The sequence below is a fragment of the Aedes aegypti genome, chromosome 2, assembly GCF_002204515.2.
Source record: "Aedes aegypti strain LVP_AGWG chromosome 2, AaegL5.0 Primary Assembly, whole genome shotgun sequence".
In the NCBI taxonomy this organism is placed as follows: domain Eukaryota; kingdom Metazoa; phylum Arthropoda; class Insecta; order Diptera; family Culicidae; genus Aedes; species Aedes aegypti.
Genome location: NC_035108.1, coordinates 225,144,800 through 225,161,816, shown reverse-complemented (window position 1 = coordinate 225,161,816; position 17,017 = coordinate 225,144,800). Strand labels below are relative to the sequence as shown.

General features: G+C 31.8%; 1 protein-coding gene across 1 annotated transcript in view; it reads right to left on the bottom strand.

The window, feature by feature from the left end:
• Positions 1-578: 578 nt before the first annotated feature.
• LOC5574828 (calcium/calmodulin-dependent protein kinase type 1) overlaps positions 579-17,017 on the bottom strand; it is a 41,915-nt gene continuing 25,476 nt past the window's right edge. The window contains exon 3 of the transcript XR_002500343.1: positions 579-662. The gene's annotated coding sequence lies outside the window, so the exon portion shown is untranslated. The remainder of the gene's footprint in view (positions 663-17,017) is intronic.

Below are 17,017 nucleotides of genomic sequence, written 5' to 3'. Positions count from 1 at the left end.
AAAAAACATCCATGCTAATGTGAACCATGGAAACCCAAGTAGCTCTGCACCCTATTAACAGTATTCAAAAGTGTTTATTTAATTTAAAATAAATATTTCTCCTTAGAATGGCGAACACGGGTACATCTAACCCATCTCCTTTCGAGAAAATATACAATGCTGTCATCAGTCTATGTGAATCCAAACTCAGAAGATTTCAACTTCGATTACACATAATATACTATTTATTCCGAATATTTTACAGTTTCCAGATAATAAAAATTGTCAATCGGATGCTCATTTGCAAACTTTTACTCTTCTATCGACGGTATCAAGAAAATTCACACATAATTTTGTTTTAAATTAATCGTTCAACGTTTTCGTATCGTTCAATGCATTGTTCTTTTCAAATTGGCAATATATTTCTCCAAATAAATATCATAACAAACTGAACATTATTAACAAGTATAAAACTAGCTACAGTATAAAGAATGATGGACAAACAGTACAATCTTATCGCATTGGCTATCACTGCTACTTAATAAGGATTTCAGTTGTAGGGACTATGATATAGACTTTTTGTTTGACGTATCAACTCACTTTAGAATGGATTATATACACTTCAATACGCGACGCCTGATCCTGCATGGAATAGATACATACATTTAGTATTGCTAAACTGCCTAAAATAAGAGAAAAATTCAAATTAGTATATACAAATGCCATTGAATTTCAGAAAATATCATTACTATCATGTTCATAATGCAACTAGTGGACTATGGTTTATAATTCGACTTTTACAAAATATACATTGGTTAATAAAATTCTTTTACGGGATGTTTTACTTTTATTGAAGTCAACGATATAGAGATACAAAAAGATACACTTGTGTGGACCACTGAAATTTACACAAACTTTCCAACATGCTTAAATTGGTTACGATCGTTTAAGTGAGAATCGATCAAAGTTTGGATAAGTTTTTGAAAGCACCGCATGTTATTGCTTCTAGTGAAGGAAGCATCACACTAGACAACAGTCAGATCTACAAAACCAAATTCGCAGTCGATTTAGTTGGACTTTTGATGTTTTCAATGAATTTATTAAGGACTAGTGGTCACGGTAAACTTCGTCTTGCCATCAAGTAAACTGTTGTAAAACTTTTTCATCGCACTATCACGTTGTATCCCTTGTAGAATGCAATTATGGAAATCTTACGTCAATCCGCTCATCCGTACTTTAGTTATTTCGTGGCATACAAACACCATTCCATTTTTATTTATATAGATTCTCCCAGGGATGTCTCCAGCAAATTCGTCAAAGGTTTTTTTCAATTTAGAAAAATCCATTAGGTGTTTCTAAAGCAAAACATGAAATATTCTCCTAGCGAACGTTTATAGAAATTAATGATAAACTCCTTCCCCTTAAATAATCTCCTGGACTGACAAAAAGTCTTTGTGGATTTTCATGCTTAGATGATTATTGAAAAAATAAGTTACCTTGGGATATGTGGATGCAGAAAACTCAATGGTCAACTTCATAGTTATGTACAGCTAACCTGAAGAGCGTAATTCAAACTTTTTTTATGTGGATAACAAATGAGGGACTAATATACATCAAAACGTTATTTGTTTAAATTTCTCTGATTGTTTTGTGTTGAGTATAAGTGACTTGAAAATTTGCGCCAAATGAACCACTTGCCTCACCATGGTAGAGTAAGTGGATCACCATTGAAAAATAATCTATTCTCGAAACAAATGTGATGTAATTTTGTATAGTGAGAATGATATTACTCTCATTCTTGTTATTAGTGCTAAAATTTATTTATCTAATGATCTAATTCAAACGAAAAAAAAAAATATTGCAAGTAAAATATTTTTGAGAAATTTCGCCAATTTTATATACATAATTTATACAGAAGTATTGTAGGATTATTGCTAACGAAGTTTTCTAAAGATACTCGTGATTTAAAAATATCAATTACATTTTTTTTAACAGACTGAAATCTTTTCATTCTATTTGTGAATATATTTGTATCACCTTTCTAGAGCAATCTATATGATCAAATAACGTACAATAATATGCATTGAATTGTAAAACTAGTATATTTTACCCTTTTACAATTCATCTTACATAAACCACGAAAAGTTTTATTTGAATTTTGCAATATTCATTTTGTTATACCAGAAAGACTGTAAAAAACTTTGCAGTAGTATTAGTGTGAACGTGATAATATAACCTAAAACAAAGCAATGGTGCGAAAACGTTCAAAATATTCAAGTATTTATGCTTAATTTGGACAAATGATCCACTTACCCCACTGATACACTTCTCCCACAGTACCTTAATCAATCCAATCTCTGAATAATATTCTGAAGGTTTTTCTGTAGGAAACATCAGAACGAAAATCCTTAAGAAATTTGTGTATGAATGATCGGAGGAATTGCTGGAATAGTCGCTATAGTATTTGGGCGATAGCCTGTGTTGGTAGCAAAGCTCAAAGCGTTGAGCTAACCCTGCTCCAGTAGAGAAGCTAGGTAGAATAGATGACGTTCCGATGCTCACTGACTTTAAAATGGTTTGCTCATTTTTCACCGCCTAACAATAAAAAAAAATCAATCTTGTCGCTCCCTTGCGACGCCTACCCACCTTTCTTTACCTTTGAGTCGCATGACCGCTATAGCCATAACAAAAATAGTATAAATAAACGTTTGACGAATCCATGGAGAGTTTATTCGAAACATTATTGAAAAATATTTAAAAGTACAAAATCTCAGGAAGAGATACTGGAGAAATTTCTGGAGGAACTTCATGGAGAATCCCTGGTCAAACTTATTAAGGATACTATGGAAAAGCTCTTTATGATGCCCAGCAATAATAGGAATTCATGGGAGAAAACTTTTGAAATAAATTGTTGAAGGTGGCCAAAATGGCCAAAAGAATAACTAGGAAAATCAGCGTAGAATCTCCTGTAAGGCGTCCTGGAAAAAAAAATCTAAACATTCCTGAATCACTAGAGCTACCTTTTTTGGGATTTAAACCGCTGTGACCATTAACTGATCTATTGTGGTATACCCCCGCAACGTGCTATCGCAACTATGCAACTATCGCAACGTGCTCAGTACGAAGAGTTACCATTCAGGATAACTGCTGTTGTTTGATGATGCGAGGGATCCCCAAGTCTCAAACCGGAATGACGTTTAAAATTAATTCAACTATTAGATTAGGGCTCTGTAACCGAATTTCAAGAGGATTTAGAATGCCCTTGTTGAAATATTTTTTTCCTACGAGCAAATAATGCTGGACAGTTACAAAGCAGATGTAGATAGGTCTCTTTCACAGCCACAAAACCGACAGACATCAGTTTGACTTCGACTTATCTTTTTCAAATGATATCTTGCCGGGCAGTGTCCCGTAAGTAGCCCAATTAATATTCTTAGTGATTTTTTATTTGCCTTAAAGTTTTTATAGCTTTCCAATTTGACTGAATTATATTGTCCTCCTATTTCTTTAATTCTAATTGTGTTACACATTTAGATATTCCATAGAAAGGTTCTGGTCCTACATACTGAGAACTTGCGCCTTGTCTGGCACGTAAATCGCCCTTCTCGTTTCCTTCAATCCCACAATAGCCTGGCACCCAGTACAGATGGACCTGGGTTTTCGCAGCCAATTGCTTCAGAATTGTTATACATTCCCAAACCAATTTCGATTGGCATGTGGAATTTTAATGCATTCAAAGACGCCTGATTCTGAGATGGCGTATACTTCTGCATCCATCTTCCCATAGGTTTTGAAGGGATTATCAAAGAAGACCGAATCACAAAAGGCCGAATACATTCTATCACGCAGAGAATTAACAGCTATTCAAAACAATAATTGTTTTTGTTATTTTCAATAAAACTTTTCAATTTGTTGTAACTAAACGAAGTGCGTTGAAGCAGCAATGATTTTTATTAAAACAAAACAGAAATATTTTTGAATTTTCTGACAGCATTTCAAATCAGAGTCATTTTTGAAACAACGACAAAAAACTTCATTTCAAATTGAGGATTTTTTTGTTTCAGTTCGTTTTACTGATATATAAAGAGCTGATCTGCCATTTTGTTTTACGCTTTTGAGTAAAAATGAAAACAACCGACGCGAAGAACTTTGCAATGCAAAAGTGCAATAAATCGACAAGTTCAATACTTTAGAAACATCGGAATCCATGATAGAAGCCTGCTTTGGTAAGTTATGATCATCATTTTCTAGTTTTGAATCAAATCATTTCATTTTTTTATTATAGCAGAAATACTGGAACTAACTCAGCGAAAGTAGATTTAGCTGATGAGTCCACCTCGTCACTTGCGGTGCAAAACAGTTTCATTCAATAATATGAGATGAGGAAAGCGGCACATGCACTTAAGGCCATTTTCATATTTGCTTGTCGTAGTAAATGTTAACTAATGAAAACGAAAATAAATTAATTAATTTTTTAAGCTACACCGGTTGTCTTCATGTAAAACTTAACGAATATGTTTTATTATTTCAAATAAATATATTATAAAATCAAAAAAGAACAAGACTTTGTTTCAAAAAAGAATTTTTTTTATTTTAATGCAAAAATATTGTTGTTTCAAAAGAATAAATTATTGAACCAAAAATAAATTTTTTTGAACCGTATTGGACCCAGCTGTCAAAATAAAAAATAAAAATTGTTAAATCAAATTGATAGTAGTTATTAAAATAATGAAACGCAATTATAAGCCGGCAGATAATACAGAAATATTGTTGTAATGACTCAGAATATATTTGATATCAAAATTGTTTTCTCTGCGTGTAGGCTACAAAAGGCCGAATGCAGCCGAATCACAGAAAGCCGAATCTCAGAAGGCCGAATCACAGACGACCGAATCACAAAAGGCATTTTGTGATTCGGCCTTTGTGGTAGACTCGTATTGAAACATGAATCTTCGGGCCTATAATACCAGCTCCGGCACTATCGTTCATTTCGGAACCATCTGTGTAAAAAATAATCGTTCCTGGTGAAATAATAAGCCCTCCTGATTCCCATAATTGGCGATTCGTTTCAATCACTTTATACGGTTTATCTAGGTTTATCTCATCAACTTTTACGTGTAACAAAATTGATCCGTTCCAACACATCTACGGGCTTTTCTACTGCTCTTGCTCGTCTAGACACAGAAAAAGCATTCGACAGTGTTTGGCATGAAGGCTTGATCGTAAAATTTAAAAACAACATTCTACATTGTTAGAATAATTCAAAGTTATCTGTCAAATCGTACACTTCAGGTTAATTATCAGAACTCCAGGTCTGAAAGACTTTCTGTAAGAGCTGGTGTTCCTCAAGGCAGAATTTTGGGACCAATATTATACAATATTTTCACTTCTGACTTACCTGAGTTACCTCAGGAATGTCAAAAATCTTTGTTCCCGGATGGCACAGGCCTCTCCGCCAAAGGACGAAGCCTGCGTGTCATCCGTAGTCGATTGCAAAAAAAGTTTGGATGTTTTTCTTCATACAGGGTGTCCGCAAATTATCCGTACAAACTTTGAAGACATGGCTCTATACAATCAAGCATAATAAATTCAATATTCTTGCATGGTTTTAAACATTGGCTTATTATATTCTTAAGAAGTAAGTTTAACACATTTCCGATTTCAAATAATTGCACAACCAACCCAAATGTATTAAGGTGTCTTAAAGTGAGCTGTTTTCCAAGCTTCATGACGGAAGAGAAATGTCCATACAACTCACTGGATTTGAACCGTACAATTTTCTATTTCCAGTCTAACTTGAAGCCACTAACCTGTAGATTACTTCAAATAATATTAGGACATTTGGATTCATCTCTTTAAGATTTTAGGGATAACACATCTCCAGTATGACTAGCGGCCCTCAGGAAAAACGTCTCCGAAAAAATTAAATTTGCCTATCTCAGTAACAAGCAATTATTTCGAAAAAATTTAATGTTGTGTTTTGTGTTAACAAATAGATATATTATAAAAGGTACATGGACATTGATTTTTCATTGTTTTCAATGCGAGATCATCTTTCCAATATTTTGCTGTTCGGATAATTTGCGGACACCCTGTACTTGCAAAAATGGAAGATTTCTCCTAATGCCTAAAACCAAAAGCTAAACCAATCTAGGGGGCTCGAACTCGAACATTTAGGTCGTTCAAATTGAACACATTTTTTTTCCACGAGTCCTAACCGTTGTTTGTTTGCTTGTCTCGCAGGAAACCACATTCAAAATAACTGATATTAGTGTAACCTCGGTATCTTTTTGCATCTATATATTATTGACTTCAACTTAAAATTGGTTTTAGACTCGAATCAGCTTCATTGGATTTATAACAATTAATGAATCTATTTGGAACTTTGAACATGAACGAATCACTCTATGTAGTAAAATGCTCATCCAACAATATCTATCTACACACAACCAACTTCATCATGTGATGTAGGCATTGAACCGTAGTCAAAAGTTGCACAGAGTATATCCAATGTGTATCGAGTATTCCAGCAAAAAGTACGTTGACCATATCAATATAAAGCCCATTTTTTGATTGAACGTTATGGAGTTTGTTAAAAAAATATATATTTAAATGATAACGATTTCACTAATCATATCGCACATTTATCAGATGCAATAGCACACGGTATTCATTGCCTCAGTGATGTAGACCTAGAAGCCGAAGGGAAGAATAATTGGAAATTAACTTGCTTTATACAACATTTTACAACGGATAGTTCACACGGAGTATCTGAAAAGCAGGCTACTTAAGAAATTAATGTAAACATTGTTATGCAAGCAAAATACATTGAAGGAAGGCAAATAAAGTGAAACTTAATGTTTAAGATATTTTTCTTGTAAGAATGCACAAGTACCGTAGAACGGGACAATTTTGATAGTTTTAGAAGAAAATCTTATTATTTCTGAAGTTTTGCGAAAAAGTTACACGTCCTCTCAGTGTTACCCCTACGACATGAGAGGACTCATGGACGCAGAAGTTAACCTTAAGGCGCAAAAAAAAATGGCGCAAATGTCAAAACTGAAAAAGCAGTTTTCTCCTTCCAAACCAACAAATCGAAGAAAACAAAAACACACAGCTGTTTTATTTGGCAAATAAAAGAGCTGTGTGTTTTTATTTTCCTCGATCTGTCCATTTAAAAAGAGATAACTGCTTTTTCAGTTTTGACTTTTGTACCATTTTTACTTGGGCCTTAATTCGATTTCAGCTCAATAATCACGTGGTCCTTTTTCGCAAAGTGCACCTCTTTCGGATGAATTAGATACCCGTCCAAACACAACGCTTTCTATTTATATCCAATCCCTAGCCCGAGAGCGCATTATATTTTTAGGTATTGAAATAACACACCACACTAGCCAGCAACTGTGCTGGCTGAGGTTTCTATTGTGTGGGCTTCCAATGGGTCGCGACGTTCTCAAACGACCGGTTACGGAACATGAGTCCGTTGCTCGATAAATACTTATTTTTAATTATGAATCGTGGTTTTACGGCTAACCATCCGAGTGGAAGTTCAACAACTACCGAAACATGTTTTAATTATGAATCGTGGTTTACGGCCAACCAGCCGAGTGGAAGTTTAACAACTCACTGAGAAGACGTGTAACTTTTTCGCAAATCTTCACATCAATTTGTCCATCTAATCCAATTGCAAATTATATGTAATGTTTAGCTTTTCGGTAGTTGTTAAACTACCGAAATCCAATTGCAAAGTATATGTAATGTTTAGCTTTTCGGTAGTTGTTAAACTTCCACTCGGCTGGTTAGCCGTAAAACCACGATTCATAATTAAAAACAAGTCTGTATTCTGGCTGATTTTATTTTTTAACAGGTGCTGATTATCGATTGTACCTGGGAAGTTAAATAACGATTAATTTTAAATCAATCTTCAACTTTTCATGTAGCGTTTTGCTTCGAAATCCGGACACCAGAGCACTTGAAATATTTGAAATTAATATACCGTCGGACGGGGCTACTTTTGATTCCAGGGGCTACTGTGGACACTCACCTTTTGTATTTATTAGCAGCGTAAATATTAATCTGAGCAATTTTGTGTCTTCAGCACTTTTATTAACCAATATATGCTCTACCACTAGGCATGATTTTTTCTTGGAACAACATCAACAATAACAGGATAAACAAGAAAACATTTCAAAAAAGCCTGAATAAATATTCACAAGGTATAAAATATTGGCTATACAAACATTGTTTGAATTTTACCCATGTCGTGGAAACTTATTAGGAGCATCACAAAACTATCGAATCGTCATGTTTCATGAAAATCTTGTGATTTATTTTGCTTAAAATTGTTGTTTTATTAAAATAATTGATCAAAGGTCTTATTTTTGCGACTTTTATTCTATTATAATGATTTGGTTTGTGTATTTTACAACATAAAAAAAATAAAATAAATGTTTGTAAAAGTGAATAGACATAAAACACACATAGTTCAATACGTACCAATGTGAAATTCACAACATAATCTCTAAAAAACTATTTTTCGTCATATTTTACATGAATTTGTAGTACAGAACAATTGCATCCTTCAAATGCTTAAATTAAACTACTCTTAAGCCAGCTCTAAACTGCTAAGAAGCTAAAAGCATATTACAGAAGCAAACTCAATTCTTTACGATCTTGCTAAACTTTACTTCATAGATTGCGTTTTTAATGAAAATTACTTACTGGTATCAAATTAGTTACCGGTATCAATGTGATCCTTCAACATATTGTTCATATAACAGTAAGAATAGAAAAAAAAAGAGTGTTTGTGCATAACTCATTTATCATCGGAGTACCTAGTAGTTATGTCGTTCGTTTATGTCAACTTGAAAATCGAGCATTCGTAACTGATAGTTCCATTTAGGAGGAAGTTAAAAATTTAAGTTTCTTACTGCAAACTGAGAATAGTGAATGGCATGTTTTGTTGAAATTTGTTATATATGTGTAATTGATTCTAGCTTTGCAATTTTCTACATTAAGTTTATCAATGAAAAACGTTCCATAACATCACAGTGGACGACAATCTATTGAATCAGTTTGAAAGTTATAAGGAAAAATCATTTCATTAGCAAATTGTGAAAATGTCCAAAGTAGCCCCTTTTTTGTCTTGAAGGACACACTTTTTTCGCTATTCAAGCATTTTTGTTATTTCTTGATGGATTTGCCTCATATTTTGCACATTTGTTACGTACATATACAACTTAAATATAAGCAAAAATTATCAACATCTTTCCATAATTCTAAGAGTTACAAATCCTCAAAGTTAAAGAATGTGGAAATAATGTCAAAAGAAGCCCCGTTTGACGGTAATCAATTCAATTAATCGAAATTTTCTCGAAATATTTTCTTCATTGCTCTTTTGTTTTGTTCTCAATAGTGCACAAAAATAAGCAGTTTTTAAGCGAAAATGTTCATCTTAAAAAAAAAAACTCATAACATGTCTTGCTTCGAAAGCTGGACGCATTGCTCCGAATTCCGGACGCTTTTGTTTAGAAAGCCGGACACTTAAATGTTATCTATATTTTCTCATTGTAAACTGTTTTATATTGATTTTAAATCGAATTTAAGAATTTTTTGTTTCAAAACTTATTTATTTGTTGACACGTTAAAATCAAATCCAGAAATATACGATTATTTGGTTTAAGATTTTGTGAAGCACATCAACAAGGTTGATTAAAATGCTGTTTTTGCACTCTACAATTTTTGTGATAGCCCGATATGGGGCGAAGTGTGCAATACTAATTTCATAACTTATTATAATTATACTAACTGTCACGCTACTGTGAGAAAAAAACCCCCGTAGACTACGGTGACCCCAAAACAGCGTTACACGGACTTTTCAAAAAATCATAACTTCACAAATATTTGTCCAAATGCTGAAAGTTTTTCACTAACAAAAACGTTGTGGTCAAACGCTTCTAGAAAAATAACACACATGGTCGTAGCAAGGTAGACGGTCCGTGAGGGGCTGAGCAAAGATGGTCAAACTCAGAAAAAACAGCGTTACAATGGTTCAGAGCTCATATCTCAGCCATCAGACAACAACTTTCTAATTTTATTTTACCGTTGGAAACATTCAAGACCAGACTTGCAGGGAAAAATAGCAAACATAGTCGTAGCAAGGCAAATAGAGAATGGGGGGCTCCTATTTGGAATGTTTACCAAACCTATAAAAAAGTATTTCAGTGCCGCTATGCAATCAATTTTTGATTTTGTTTCACAATTCGATACTTCTAGTGCAGACCTTCAAATGAAAAATACTTAACATGGTCGTAGCGAGGAAAAACAGGAATAAGGGGCTGCCATTGAAAAAATCCCCAAAAACTTTAAAAAATCATAACTTTTTAATGAGCAAACCGATTTTCGATTTTCTTTTTCCATTTGAATTCCTATAGTTGTGTCTTTCAGAGAAAAATAGTATTACACATAGTCGTAGCAAGATATAAGGTTTTTAAGGGGTATCCCCTATTTAATTGTCCAGTTTGCCTGTAAATTGAAATTTATAGCTATAAAACGTAGTTTTTTTCTCCATATCGTTGATTGTCGAAGTGAACTTGATTAATTTTAATAAAGATATATATTTTTGAAAACACTTAAAATTTATTTTAACTAAAATATAACGGAAAAACTTTTTTTTAACTTGGTTGTCTGTAGCTCAAATTTCAAAGCAATTACATGTACGTTTTTCACCATTAAACTAATTTCACAAGTCAAGTGAAGATGTTTTAATAAGAAAAAAAAACTTCTGGTTACACTCAAAATTTATTTTACCAAAAAAACTGCTAAAAACTCAATGTCATGAGTATGTCTGTCTGTTGATCGAAATCCAAAGCAATGGCAATTAGTTTTCTCGACATGAACTTGCTTGTGGAAGCTTAGTGAACATTTTTGAATGGAAATAGATATTTCCTGATAACATTTCAAATTTGTTTAACCTAAGAATCTACGAGAAACCCTATTGCATGAGCTTGTTTACCTGTAAATCTGAATTCAAAGCGATGGGTCATGGCTTTTTGGAAAACAATGTTATAGATAATTTATAGAAGTTAGGTTAACATGTTTGAGTAGAAATAGATATTCCTGAATACACTAAAAATGTATTTTACTCAAAAAAAAACTTCGTGAAACCCTGTTTACTGAATATATATGGTTGTAAATAAAAAATCTAATCGATAGTATGTTATGTTTTCCAACATTAAATTGATTTTAGAAGTCAAGTTTATATGTTTGAGGAGTAATACAATTTTTTGATTACACTCAAAATTTATTTTACTCAAAAAACTACGCAAAACCAAATTCAATAGATATTTATGCTTGTAAAGAAATATTCAGAGCAATAATACTTCATTTTTTTCAACACCAAATTGATTGTAGAAATAAAATTACCATGATTGAGTAGAAATAGACATATCTGATTTCATTCCAAATATATTTTGCCAAAGAAACTACGTAAAACCCTGTTTAATAAACATATACGCTTGTAAATTTAAATTTAAATCGGTAGTATATTGTTTTCCAACATAACATTGTTTTGAGAAGTCAAATTAACATGTTTGAGGAGTAAAACTATTTTTGGATTACTCTTAAAATTTATTTTAACCAAAAATCTACGTGAGACCTAGCTCAATACATATTTATGCTTATAAGAAAATATTAAAAGTAATAATGTTTTGTTTTTTCAACACCAAATTGATTGTAGAAGTTAAGCTATCATGTTTGAGAACTAATGGAAATTTTTGATTACACTCAAAATTTATTTCACATAAGAATCTAAGTAAACCTAGTTATCATGATCATGTTCTCCTGTGAATCAAAATTTAAAGCGATGAAATTTAATTTTTACGTTATGAATTTACTTAAAGAAGTTTTACTTACATGAATGAGTTTAAAATATAATGTTTGATTACACTTAAAATTTATTATACTTTTAAAACTATGAAAAATATCATATTTCAAATTGTACTTCTCTAGACAAAATCTAAGGCGATGATATGTACTTTTTTTGACAATTAATTGATTGTACAAGTCAAGTAAACATTAATGAGTGGAAATGTAAATTTTTCATTACACTAAAAATTTATATCACTTAAGAAACTGCTAAAAATCCAATTTCATGAGATTGTTTGCCTGTGAATCGAAATCCAAAGCAATGACAAGTAGTTTTTTTTGGCATGAACTTGCTTATAGAAGTTAAGCGAACATATTTTAAAAGAAGTAGTCAGTTTCTGATAACACTTCAAATTTATTTAGCCTAAGTAACTACAAGAAAACCTATTTCATGAGCTTGTTTGAGTGTAACTCTAAATTCAAAGCGACGACACTTAACATTTTCAGAACAAATTTGCTTATAGAAGTTACGTTGACATATTTGAGTAAAAACAAGATTACACTCAGAATTTATTTCACCCAATAAACTACGTAAAACCCTTTTTAATAAACATATATGCTTGTAGATTAAAATTTAAATCGATATCATGTCATTTTTTTTAACGAAAAATTCATTTCAGAAGTGCAGTGAACAGGTTTGAGAAGTTATACATTTTTTTGAATAAACTCAAAATTTATTTTACCCAAAACTACGTGAAACTTAGTCCAATGCATATTTATGATTGCAAAGAAATATTTTTCTTTCAACATAAAATTGATCGCAGCAGTAAAGTAAACATGTTTGAGAAGTAATGGAAATTTTTGTTTGCTCTCAAAATCTATTTCACCTTAGTAGCTAAGAAAACCCCTCCAACAATACCCTATTTTATTTTGAATAAAGATTCAAAACAAAAGCATTTAATTTTTGCGTTATAAACTTACTGATAGAAGTTAGATTACTATATTTTAGTTAAAATCATAATTTTTGATTACGCTCAAAATTTATTATACTTTTAAAACTATGAAAACCTTATTTTGCAATATAACAGTTTAAGGTGGTGATATGTAATTGTTTGACATTTATTTGATCCAAGCCACGATCTGAGCTGAAATTCTCTTTAATAAATATAATAATAATAATAATTTAATTAATTGTAGAAGTGAAAACGAGTACAAATAGAAATTTTATATAACACTTAAAATTTGTAGTATCTGAGTAATTACGGAAAACCCTATTTCTTGAGACTGTTTGCCTATAAATCAAAATTCAAAGTGCTAACGTAAAGTCATTTTGACATACATTGCTTTATACCATGTTATGCTTTATATATGTTCATTTAATGTTTGAAAATTTTTGGTCATACAAAAAAATTACCTTAATATATGATTATCACAGTTTTAGGTGAACTAAATTTCGAGAGTAATACACATTTGTTGTACTTCTCATACATGTCTACTTTACTTCTACAATCATTTTGATGTTAGAAAATGACATATCATCACTTTAAATATATTTTTAACCAGCTTAAATGTTCATTTGACATGGTTTCATGTAGGTTTCAGGGTAAACTAAATTTAAAGTGTAATCAAACATTTTTATAACTTCTCGTACATGTTTACTTGACTTCTACAATTGATTTACTGTTACAAAAAACAGTGCTGTCGCTTTAAATTTTTATTTACAGGCATACTAGCAGGCATTAAAGTTTATGAAACAGGGATTTACGGAAATTTGTCTAAAATAAAATTAGAGTGTTATTAAAAAAACTATTTCTATGCAAACATGTTAACATGGCTTCCACATTCAAATCAAGGTCAAGCAACTACATATTGCTTTAGATTTTGTTTTCAAGTTAAGATTCAAAAACTGGGATTTTTTTTGGTTTTAAGTCAAATAATTTTTAAGTGTAATTTCCTCATACTTGTTAACTGAACTGCAGTGAAGAAATTTATGTCGGAAAAAATTAATGTCATCTCTTTGAATTGTGCTTTACAGTCAAACAGGCTCGTGAAGCAGGGGTTTTCATATTTTCTTAGGTGAAATAAATTTTGAGTGTAACCAAAAATTTCTATTTCCTGTTTAACATGTTAAGTTATCCTTTACACTAAATTGTATGCTGGAAAAACAACATATCATCGCCTTAAATATATCTTCAAAGGCACAAATGTTTATTTAACAGGTTTTACAAAGTTTCTTAGGTAAAAAAAAATTTGAGTATAAATAAAAATTTCTATCACATCTCAAACATGTTTACTTGACTTCGATCAACAATTTTATGTTGAAAAACATAACATAATATCTCTTTGAATTTTCGTTTAAAGGCAAGTATGTTTATGAAGCAGGAATTTACGTAGTTTTTTGGGTAAAATACATTTTAAGTGTAATCAGAAATGTCTATTTCTACTCAAACATGTTAACCTAACTTCTATAAGCACATTTATTACGAAAAAGCTACGAGTTATCGCTTTGAATTTTTATTTACCGGAAAACAAGCTCATGAAATAGGGTTTCTCGTAGTTACTTAGGGTAAATAAATATGAAGTGCTATCAGAATATGTCTATTTCTTCTAAAACATGTTCACTTAACTTCTATAAGCAAGTTCATGTTGAAAAACTACTTGTCATTGCTTTGGATTTCGATTAGCAGGCACACATACTCATGAAATTGAGTTTTTAGCAGTTTAATAGGTAAAATAAATTTTGTGTGTAATCAGAAGTTTCTTTTCTTATTCAAACATCTTCACTTGATTCGTGCAATAAATTTAATGGCGAAAAAAGTACATGTCATTGCTTTGAATTTTAAGCTCCTGATTAAAAAAGGGTTTTCTGTAGATTTTTTAGGTAAAATAAATTTTAAGTGTTTACAAAAATGTATATCTTTATTAAAATTTATCAAGTTCACTTCGACAATCAACGATATGGAGAAAAAAAACTACGTTTTATAGCTATGAATTTCGATTTACAGGCAAACGGAACCAAGAAATAGGGCATACCCCTTAAAAACCTTATATCTTGCTACGACTATGTGTAATACTATTTTTCTCTGAAAGGCACAACTATAGCCATCCAAATGGTGAAAGAAAATCGAAAGGCGGTTTGCTCATCAAAAAGTTATGATTTTTTAAAGTTTTTGGGCATTTTTTAAATGGCAGCCCCTTATTACTGTTTTTCCTCGCTACGACCATGTTGAGTATTTTTCATTTGAAGATCTGCACTCGGATTGTCGAATTGTAAAACAAAATCCAAAATTGATTGCATAGTGGCACTGAAATATTGTTTTATAGGTTTGGTAAACATTTCAGATAGAAGCCCCTCATTCTCCATTTGCCTTGCTACGACTATGTTTGATATTCTTCCTGCAATGCTGGTCTTGAATGTTTACAGCGGTGAAATAAAATTATAATATTTTTGCCTGATGGCTGAGATATGAGCTCTTAACCATTGTAACGCTGTTTTTTTAGGAAGACATATTTTCACACCCCCCTTAAGACTCTTTGTTCCTTGCTACGACTATGTAGAATATTTTTATTTATTAGTTGAAGAGTCAAGCTTTACTACTGTGAAAGAAAATTGAAAATCGAATCATTAGTTTCAGAGTAATGGCTGTTCAAAAATCTGTGTAACGCTATTTTTTAGCACCGTATCCTGACAGCTAATATAGTTAACTTGACCGGGAAAATGATTACAGGCACTATATTTTGTTCTCCGTGATAGTAAAATGAAAGTTAACAAGCCATTTCAGGGTGATAAAATTTAAATTTTTTGAAGACTATTCAAAAGGTGTCATGTTGATAAATGTGCTAAAATTTTACTGTTTCTCACATTTAAATTATAAAAACTACGGCGAACTTATTTTGTAAAGTTTAAACATTGGCAACTCTGAAACCAATGCACCTACACTCAGAAACACGGGTAGTCACAGAGTTACTAAATTTTAGTACATAATTTATGACTATTTTCTATCTGCCTCTCTTTCATTCTGCAGGGAATTTTATTCGTATTTGTCAATTCGCCTGGGTTGAAGCATCGCTAAGCTTCAACCCAGGCGAAATGACATTTAGTGTAGAAATTCACAGCAGAATAAAAGAGAGGCAGATAGAAAATATTCATTAATGCATAAATTTTAGTAATTCTGTGACTATTTTTATTTCTGAGTGTATACACTTCAGGCAAAGACAAACAGACGTAACACTTAGAACAAATCGCGATCAAAATCATAGTCGCGAGAACATGTACACTAGGGTGCGGCTTATTTTTCAAAAGTTCTCAAAACCAAACATCAAATCTCATTAAAAGAGAAACCTCAAAGTTTGAGCTAAACATATTAAGATTTAGAGATGGCGCAAGCGTCTTGAAGGTGAAATTTCAAGCTATAAAAAATAACCTCCTGTTTTAGCTTTGAAAATAATGTTAAACTGGCAAAATTTGAAGAAAAAACAGGCATTTTTCGTTAAAACATCATGTTGTTGTACAGTTTTTGTTGAATAACTTGGTCAAAAAAGACTTTTTAGTGAAATATGTGGTATGCGCAGTTTGAAAACAATGAAGTAAGCTTCAAAGCATGTAAAAAGATTTGGAACCGGTTGAGTACTCATTGAGTTATAGTCAAAAGATGATTTTTTTAGTAAAATGAGAAAAACCTTGGAGTAAACTATTTTTAACTAAAATTAGTTTTTATTTTAGGCAAATTACACAGTTTTTATAAATTTAATTTTGAAGAGAATGATGCTAAAAGTTTCAAAATTGGTTGAAAAATAACAAAGTTACTTCACTGAAGGTCATGTTTTATAAATATAAAATTCACCTTCAAGTCGCTTGCGCCACCTATAAATGTTAATATTTTTGGCTCAAATTTGGAGTTTTTTTTTACATGATATGAATTCAGAAGAGCACACGAATTTTTGACGGAGTTGCTCGCTGTCACTATCAACGCTTGAAATTTGCTGATGTGTACAGGCCGACTGCGATACAATTCGGATCAATTCACATCATATCAATATCATGCTGTCTTCTTCATCACAAGTGTATTGATGGCGATAGACTATGGATATCACTGATGGGTTAAGTTTAGCCTTAAATTAAGCAGTTCAAATGGCAATTTATCAGAACGATAATTTTGATAGTATTGCAGAT